This window comes from Carcharodon carcharias, chromosome 8, assembly GCF_017639515.1.
Source record: "Carcharodon carcharias isolate sCarCar2 chromosome 8, sCarCar2.pri, whole genome shotgun sequence".
Classification (NCBI taxonomy): Eukaryota; Metazoa; Chordata; class Chondrichthyes; order Lamniformes; family Lamnidae; genus Carcharodon; species Carcharodon carcharias.
This window is the reverse complement of record NC_054474.1, coordinates 16,390,764-16,400,419: the sequence shown is the minus strand read 5'-3', so window position 1 is coordinate 16,400,419 and position 9,656 is coordinate 16,390,764.

Here is a 9,656-nt window from a genome sequence, read left to right as displayed (position 1 = left end):
AGAATACTGATTGGTTGACAAGCGGACTCTGGTAGAGTCGTTGCCATGGGGAATGCAGCAGTGATAGTGACTGACAGTTAACTGCTAAGCATTGTTTGAGATTTAAACCAGCAGCTTGACCTGATTGGTCAAGACATTGCCATGAGGAATGAGTCAGTGAATGGCTGTTCTGTTTAGCTGAAACATGCAATGTGTGTACATGTTCTTTCTGTCTGCAAAGAACAGGGCCCTGTGTATTAATATATGTAGCTTCCAGTACACAAAAGTGCACCACACTGCGAGCCCGAATGACAATCTTAACTTGGTTGACAGCGTAATTCTTAGCACACTGAGGATTATTTAGCAAATGTTGTCCAATCACGGAACCAGGTCTAATGTTGGACGCTATGTTTTGAGTTTTGCAAGCAGGTTGGTTGGATACAGTCTGTACCTTGCCCGTTGTGAACAGCGGCTGGGTCATGCTGTTTGATACGATCCACCAGTCTGTGGGACGTAGGAGCCATAAATAGAAGATAGTTACCAATAAATTTAGTCAGGAATTCAGGAGAAATTTCTTTACCCAGGGACTGGTGGGACTTTGGAACTCTCCACCACAAGGTCTAGTTGAGGTGAATAATGTAGATGTATTTAAGGGGAATCTGGATAAGCATATGAAGGAGAGGGGAACAGACGGTTGTGCTGATAGTATGAGATGAAGTAGAGTTGGAGGAGGTTCATGTGGAATATAAACACCAGCATATTCCTGTTGGGCTGAGTGACCTGTTTTTGTGATGTAAACCCATTTAATATGTTTAACAGCCAGAACTGAAACAAAAAAACATGCTAGAACTACTCAGCAGGTCAGATGGGTAGTGATGGTAGAGATTCCATGAAAGAATAAAGAGAGAAAAAATATTTCCATCACCTGGCTGACCAGGAATCTCTCCCACTCCCTCAATACTGCCCCCTGTCAGTACAGAGTTCCATCAGCCCTGGACGGGAGTGTCAGCCTGGATTTCGTGCTCAAGTCTCTGGAATGGGATTTGAACCCAGAACCTTCTGACACACAGGAGGAAATGCTAGCCATTGGTGAGAGTTGAGAGGCTTTACAGGTTGATACTCCACCTGTTTGGCTGTATTATGAGCACACCTTCCTTGGCCATTAAGTCCAGGAGCTGGACTTAAAACCCACAGCTTTTCTTTCATTAGATGTGGACATCACTGGCAAGCCCAGTATTTGTTGCCCATCCCACTAAGCCATTTCAGAGGGCAGTTAAGAGTCAACTACAGGACAATGGATCTGGAGTCACGCACAGTTCAGACCAGGAACCAGATGGTTTTTTAACAGCAATCAATGATAGTTTCAGATTTATTGAATTTAATTCCATCAACTGCCATGATGGGATTTGAACCCATGCCCCCATTAGCCTGGGCCTTTGGATTACTAGTGCAGCAATATTGCCTCTACAGCACTGCCTCTTCTGGGTCAGCTGTAGGGACGCTACCTAGTGCACCACAAGACCTCCCTATGCAGCATCTACAGAGAGAGAGAGAGAAACAGGGTTAACATTCAAGGTCGATGAGCTTTCATCAAAAATGGGAGAAGTTAAAGATGGAACTGGCTTTACTCAAGCCCAAAGGCAAGAACGAGCGAATTGGAAGGTCTGCAATAGAGTGGAAGGCACGGATTGGAGGATGGGATGGGATGGGATGATGTTGCAAGGCAAAAGGGGGCAGTAATGAGAAAAGTTGGATAACAAATGAGGTGTTGAGAGAATGTATGACCTGCTGCCTTCACCCTCCACCATGTACTCCATTCCGTGGCCATCGACTCCACCTGATTACTGTCTGAGGTTGAACCAGATCATTCACATTTTCGGTGTTCTACATTGCCTAGAGGTGAGATTCCGTGCAGTCTCCATGTCCTCGCCAAGACCACCTCCGTCATTTCCATAATGTTGCCCAACTCCACCCCACCTCAGCTTATCTGCTCGTGCCACGCCTTTATGACCTCCAGACTTGACCATTCCAATGCTCTCCTGGCAGGCATTCCACATTCTACCCTTTGTAAACTTGATGCCATTCAAAACTCTGCTGCCCATGTCTAAACTCACACCAAATCCCATTCACCCACCACCCCGTGCTCCTTTCTTACCTTAATTGGGTCCAGGTCCAGCAACACCTGGATTTAAAATTCGAAGATGCTTCGCAGGAGTATTATCGGACAAAATGTGACCTCGAGCTCCATTAGGAGAAATTAAGACTGATAACCAAAATCTTGGGCAAAGGAGTGAGTTTTAAGAAGGCAAGAGAGGTAGAGAAGCGAAGAGGTTTTGGGAGGGAATTTCAGAGCTTAGGGTCAAGCAGCTGAAAGCAGAGCCACCAGTGGTGGTGTTTAAAGTCAAGATGCACAAGAGGCCAGAATTGGAGGAGGACAGAGAGTTTGGAGGATTGTGAGGCTGGAGGAGATTCCAGAGATGGGGAGAAGCGAGGCCATGGAGGGATTTGAAAACAAGTATGAGATTTTTGTAAAACCAAGGCGTTGCCAGACCGGGAGCCAATGTAGGTCAGCAAGCACTACAAGATTGAAACAAACGGAGCAGAATCATATGATTGTTTACACTTCATGAGCGGTGAAGGATTGGGTGTTACATGCCAGTGCTTGCTGAGTTATTGATGGCTCCTCAGAGCTAGGCTGACAGGAAGTCTTTCCATCCTGTGACCTGCTCAGTGCCTCATCTGATGTAAAAAGGAACATCGAAGGATTAAACTTAACCAAGATGAAGAAAATGTTGACAAGGTTGCCTGCCACCTGGATTTCAATCTTTGAAAGGGATTTTAATTTCATAGTAGTTTACCAGTCAGGAATATTAAAAGAAGGAACTTGCATTTCTATAGTGCCTTTCACCACCTCAGGAATTAAGTAGTTTTGACGTGTCATCACTGTTGTAGAATAGGATGCATGGCAACCAATATGTGCATAGCAGATCTCACAAACAGCAATAAGATGACTGAATCATTTTATTTTTAGTGGTGTTAATTGTGGGAGAACTCCCCTAAACTTCTTCAAAACAGTGCTGTAAGATCTGTTACGTCCACGTAAGAGGACGTATGAGACCCCAGTTTAATGGTTCACCCAAAAGACAGTGCAGCGCGACCTCAGTACTACCCCTTAGGCAGTGCAGCACTCCCTCAATACTGCCCCCTGTCAGTACAGAGTTCCCTCAGTCCTGGACGGGAGTGTCAGCCTGGATTTTGTGCTCATGTCTCTGGAATGGGATTTGAACCCAGAACCTTCTGACACACGGGAGGAAATGCTAGCCACTGAACCAAGATGGCACCTCTTGTATTGCATTTTTAGATTTCATTGACCTGAATTAGTCAAATAAGTAGGAAGGCTAGCTCTGATTTTCAATTCTCATGAGTCCAGCCCTTGACCAGTGCAGTGCTTTTAGATGTACAGGTAGGGTGGTTGCAGGTTCCATCTCAGGCCTGGGCTGAATCAGTCGACCTCCATTGGAGCAATGGCCAAGGTGCTTGGATATTTGCCAATGGCCATGGGCTGGGGAGGGAAAGACTTTTGGCCAGCCTCCAATCTTCACCCTACATAAACTGGAGTTCATCCAAGACTCTGCTACCCTGAATTCCAGCTTGTACTAAGTCCCATTCACCCATCACCCACTGTGCTCACTGCCCTACACTGTCTCCTGCTCCAGCGATGCTGCAAATTTAGAATTCTCACCCTTGTTTTCAAATCACCCCTTGGCTTTATGCCCACTCCCTACACCTGCATCTTCCTCCAGCTGTACAACATTCCTCAATGTCTGGCCTATTCTGCATTCTGATTTTCATCACCTCACCCTTGGTGGCCCTGCGTTCAGGGCACTGGGTCCTAAGCTCTGGAATCCCCTCTCTAAATCTCTCTGCCTCTCAACCTCTCTTTCCTCTTTTAAGACATTCCTTAAAACTCACCCCTTTGACCAAGCTTTTGGTCATCAGTCCTAATATTTTCTTATGTGGCTCAGTGACATATTTTGTTTTATAATGATCCTGTGAAGCGCCTTGGGGTGTTTCATTACGTTATAGGTGTCATATAAATGTGAGTTATTGTTGTTACCCTACCAATGCCGAGATCCTAGACCAGGCAGGATTCAACATCCACTGTCCCACGCTGGTATTTGGGAACTGTGGTCATGAGCTTTGTGAGCCACAAAGATAATGTCCACAATGTTGTAGAACTGTAGCTGACCATCAGCATTGCAGAGTTGTCCCATATGTGTTAACTGTGGCCTAACCAATGATTTGCATATTGGGACTGACAGGTTATTGATTGGGAGGAGGTAAGAGGCTCCAATCTTGCCCTTAGCTGACAGCTACACAGGATCAATGGGAGCAGAAACCCGGGCTAGGTAGAATGGACTGGCGTGAAAGCCAATAACTTCAAAGTGATTTCATCATATGATGCACATGGCTGGGTACTGTCTATTTTAGGCTAGTGTGTACATGGGCTGCAGGAGGAGAATAAATTGGTGGGTAGAATTTACAAGGGTAGAGTGTACATGGACTCTGGAAAGGAGAGCAAATGTGTGGGTAAATCTATGATAGGCTGGAGAGTACATGGGCTGTGGGAGGAGATTAAGTGGGTGAGTGACAAAGTGAGCGTTGGTCTTATAGAAAGTGAGTCTGGAGAATTGGTAATGGGAATTAAGGAGGTGGCAGATGAATTGAACAGGTATTTTGCATCAGTTTTCACTATAGAGGATGCAAGTAACACCCCCAAAAGCAGCTGTGAACCAGGAAATGGGACCGGGATTTTCCGGCCCTGTCATGAGTGAGGCTGTGCCCCAGCCAGAAGCCCATTGACTTGCAGCGGGACCGGAAGATCCCAGCGGCGGGCGGGTGCAGAAAGTCCCACCTTGGAAATGGGGAAGGAAGTCAGGAAAATTACAGTCACCAGAGAAGTGATACTGAGTAACTTGTTGGAGCTGCGGGCTGACAGGTGCCTGGGTCCTGAAGGACTTCACCCTAGGGTCTTAAAAGAAGTATCTAGTGATGCATTGGTTTTAATTTTCAGAAACTCCCTAGATTCAGGGAAGGTCCCATTAGATTGGAAGATAGCAAATGTAACACCATTGTTCAAAAAGGAGGAAGTCAGAAAGCGGGAAAATCCAGACCAGTTAGCTTAACATCTGTCATAGGGAAAATGTTAGAAGCTATTATTAAAGTTGTTATAGCAGGACACTTGGATAAGCTCAAGGTCATCAGGCTGAGTCAACATGGCTTTGTGAAAGGGAAATCATGTTTAACCAACTTATTGGAGTTCTTTGAGGAAGTACCATGTGCTGTGGATAAAGTGGAACCAATGGATGTACTGTATTTAGATTTCCAGAAGGCATTTGATAAAGTGCCACATCAAAGGTTATTGTGTAAAATAAAAGCTCATGGTATAAGGGGTAACATATTGGCATGAATGGAAGATTGGCTGGCTAACAGGAAGCAGAGAGTAGGTATAAATGGGTCTTTTTCAGGTTGGCAAGATGTAACGGTTGGCGTGCCACAGGAATCAGTGCTGGGACCTCAACTGTTTACAATTTATATAAATGACCTGGATGAAGGGACCAAAGGTATGGTTGCCAAACTTGCTGATGACACAAAGGTAGGAAAGTAGATTGTGAAGAGGACATAAGTATGCTACAAAAAGATATAGATAGGTTGAGTGAGTGGGCAAGGATCTGGCAGATGGAGTATAATGCGGGAAAATGTAAAATTGTCCATTTTAACAGGAAGAATAAAAGAGAAGCATATTATCTAAATGGTGAGAGATTGCAGAGCTCTGAGGTGCAGAGAGATCTCGTGCATGAATTACAAAATGCTAGTATGCAAGTACAGCAAGTAATTAGGAAAGCTAATAGAATGTTATCATTTATTCTGAGGGGAATTGAATACAAAAATAGGGAGGCTATGCTTCAATTGTACAGGGCACTAATAAGACCACATTTGGAGTATTGTGTACAATATTGGTTACCTTATTTAAGGAAGGAAGTAAATGTGTTGGAAGCAGTTCAGAGAAGGTTTACCAGACTAATACCTGGATTGTCTTATGAGGAAAGTCTGGACAGAGTAGGCTTGTATTCACTGGAGTTTAGAAAAGTAAGAGGAGACTTGATTGAAACATATAAGATCCTGAGGGGTCTTGACAGGGTGGATGTGGAGAGGATGTTTCCTCTTGTGGAAGAACCCAGAACTAGGGGTCACTGTTTAAAAATAAGGGGCAGCCCATTTAAACCGGAAAAGAGGCAAAGTTTTTTCACTCAGGAGGGTCATGAGTCTTTGGAACCCTCTTCCTGAAAAGGTGGTGGAAGCAGAGTCTTTGAATATTTTTAAGACAGAGGTGGTTAGATTCTTGGTAAGCAAGGGGGTGATAGGTTATTGGAGGTAGGTGGGAAGCAAATTTCAGGTTACTATCAGATCAGCCATGATCTTATTAAATGGCAGAACAGGCTCAAGGGGCTGAATGGCCTACTCCTGCTACTTGATCTTATGTTAATATGTTTGTAAATTTATGATAGGCTAGACCGTACATGAGCTGTGGGAGCAGATTAAATAGGTGGGTAGAGTCTATGATAGCATTGAGTGGGAGGAGTGGGATTGATGGGCTCAATGGCCTTTTTGGTATTAAGTATTTTCTCATGTTCTTTGTTCTCAGTGTTGGTGGAAGATTGACCGACTCTTGTGACGTAGATTGTGTTAGGCTAGATGTGATCTTTGGTTTGGAAAACTAACGTTTAATAATGATTTTGATGTTACTGCAGCTCAACTCTATACTGCTGAGAAATGTTAAAGAAGTTCAAAGTTTTGTGTAAATAAGTAATCATTTGTGTAGTAATCTGATTTGTAATATATCTTTAAGAAGAATGCTATAATTGAAGATCACTTGATCTTAGTATCCAATAGCAGAGTAGTGCAGGCTACCTCAGTAGTCAGTAGTCTAGAGTTAGAGTCTGTAATGTGGAAACAAGTGTAGCTGCTGGGTTCCGTTGTAAATAAATAGAACGTGTTCTACATTAAGACCTGTCTGCTGATCTGCTCTGTCTATGGTACCAACTAGGTCATCCCAAAAAAGGGTACAACCAGGATCCATTAGTCTAACTAAACTAGTGACCAGGATCCAAAAAACTGGCGACGAGGAGAAAGCAAGAAAAAGCAAGGAAGGATGAGGGAAAAAAAGCAAGAAAAAAACGAGGAAGGAAATCAAGTGAACCAAAATCGGGCCGTACCTCACACGGTAATTGTAAGTAGAATTTCCATGCTAATCTCCGAAGCAGTTCCCTTGGAGCATGCCGCCGTTTGGAAGAGTTGATCCTTTCATCCCAACTGCTGACAATTGGTCTCATTATGTTGAACACCTCGCATTCTTTTTCCGAGCTAACGATATTGTGGGGGAGGAGAAAGGGCGCGGGATCCCTCTTATCCATGTGTGGGAGTAAGACTTATGGATTGATTTGAAGTTTGACAGATCCCAGTGCCCCGGATTCAACAAGTTTTGATGACTTAGTGAACCTTGTGAAGAATCATTGCCAACCCAAGCCCTCGGTAACGATGCAACAGTTCATATTTAACTCAAGATATAGAGCCCCGAGGGAGACAGTTGCTTCTTATGTGGCAAGTCTGAAACAGTTAACAGAATATTGCGAGTTTGGTACTTCTATAAATAAAATGCTTAGAGATCATTTGGTGTGCGATATATATGAAAATACGATTCAGAAGCGATTCCTGTCTGAAACAAATTTGGATTTTCAGAAGGCGCTAGAAATAGCACTGGCCATGGAAGGTGCAGTGAGGGACTCGAAAACCGTACAGGGAGGGCAAAATGGCACCGCCCTCCATGTTGCCCAGGGAGCCCCAGCCAAAAAGGGTGCGAAAATGCACAGCTCTGATGGGAAGCAGCCACCGCTTCCAGGCAAATTAAAAAAGTAGCGACAAAAACATGAAGTAATGGTAACAGAGGTGGATATAGATTCTAACCCCCCCCCCCCAATTTATAAAGGCAAGATGCAATGCAGGAAAGAGTAGACATTGATTTGGACAGATTAGAGAAACTGGGAGTGATACAACCCACGCAGTTCTCAGAATGGGCAACACCAATAGTCCCCATACTTAAACCCGACAAAAGCGTTCGAATTTGTGGAGACTACAAATTGACTGTCAATAAAATGGCTAAGTTGGACAGACACCCTATACCAAAAATTGAAGACCCATATGCTAAGCTGGCAGGTGGAATCGCCTATACAAAACTTGATATGTGTCATGCTTATCAGCAGTTGGAGTTAGAGAAGGCCTCCCAGAAATTTGTCACAATTAACACATGCAAAGGGTTGTACCAATATACCCGTTTGCCTTTTGGTGTCTCCTCAGCTTGCGCCATATTCCAGGGAAAAATGGAAAGTTTACTGCAGGGATTGCCCCACATTGTACTTTATTTAGATGACGTTCTGGTGACAGGACTCACTGAAAAGGAGCATTTGGCAAACTTGGAAGAAGTTTTGAAATGTTTCTCACAGATGGGAGTGCATTTGAAGAAAGAAAAGTGCATGTTCCAAGCGAAGGAGGTAATTTTTTTTAGGTCACAGGGTAGATTCACAGGACCTCCACCTGGTTGAGGAAAAAGTGAGAGCCATTAGAGAGGAACCAGCGCCAAAGAACACCTCCAAGCTCAAAATCATTCTTGGGGATGATCAATTACTCTGGGCACTTCTTGCCTAATTTACTGGCACCCCTGTATTGCCTACTCAAGAAAAACAAGCATTGGTTTTGCAAGCACCACAGAAAGAAGCTTTCACAAAGGTGAAACAACAACTGTTGCACTCATCCACCCTATTAGTACATTTTGACCAAAGGAAAGAGTTATTTTCGACATGCGACACACCTCCCTATGGAGTGAGAGCAGTGCTCTTCCATCGAATGGACGATTGCTCAGAATGACCTATTGGATATGTATCAAGAACGCTCAACACAGTGGAAAAGGGATACTCACAGATAGAAGGAGAAGGCTTGTCAATCACCTTTAGTGTCAAGAAATTTCACCGGGATTTACACTGTTGTCATTTTACTATCATTTCCGGTCACAAACCTTTGCTAGGATTGTTCAGCGAGGACAAGGCTATACCACCCATAGCCTCGGCAAGAATACAGAGATGGGCATTGATTCTGGTAGCGTATGAGTATACTTTCATCCACAGGCCTGGAAATTAGATTGCAAATGCTGATGCACTTAAGTCGTTTGCCTTTGAAAGAAAACGATGAATATGTTCCGGTTCCTCAAGAACTCGTTTTATTGTTGAGCTTCTTAGATTCATCACCGGTATGTGCTAGACAAATCAGAGATTGGACAAGTCAAGACTCAGTCTTATCCAAAGCTCGAGAACATGTTCTTCACGGTTGGTCACAAGAAGAGGAGTCTGACGAAATGAAACCGTATTTTCACAGAAGATATGAGATAACCAGCCAGGATAGTATCTTATTACAGGGAGCTCGAGTGATTGTTCCTCCAAAAGGGTGAAAGCCATTGTTAACTGAACTACATAATTCACATCCAGGTATTTCCCAAATGAAGACCAGAGCATGCAGCTACCTATGTTGGCCTGGAATGGATGGAGAAAGAGAGAGCTTAGTGAGAA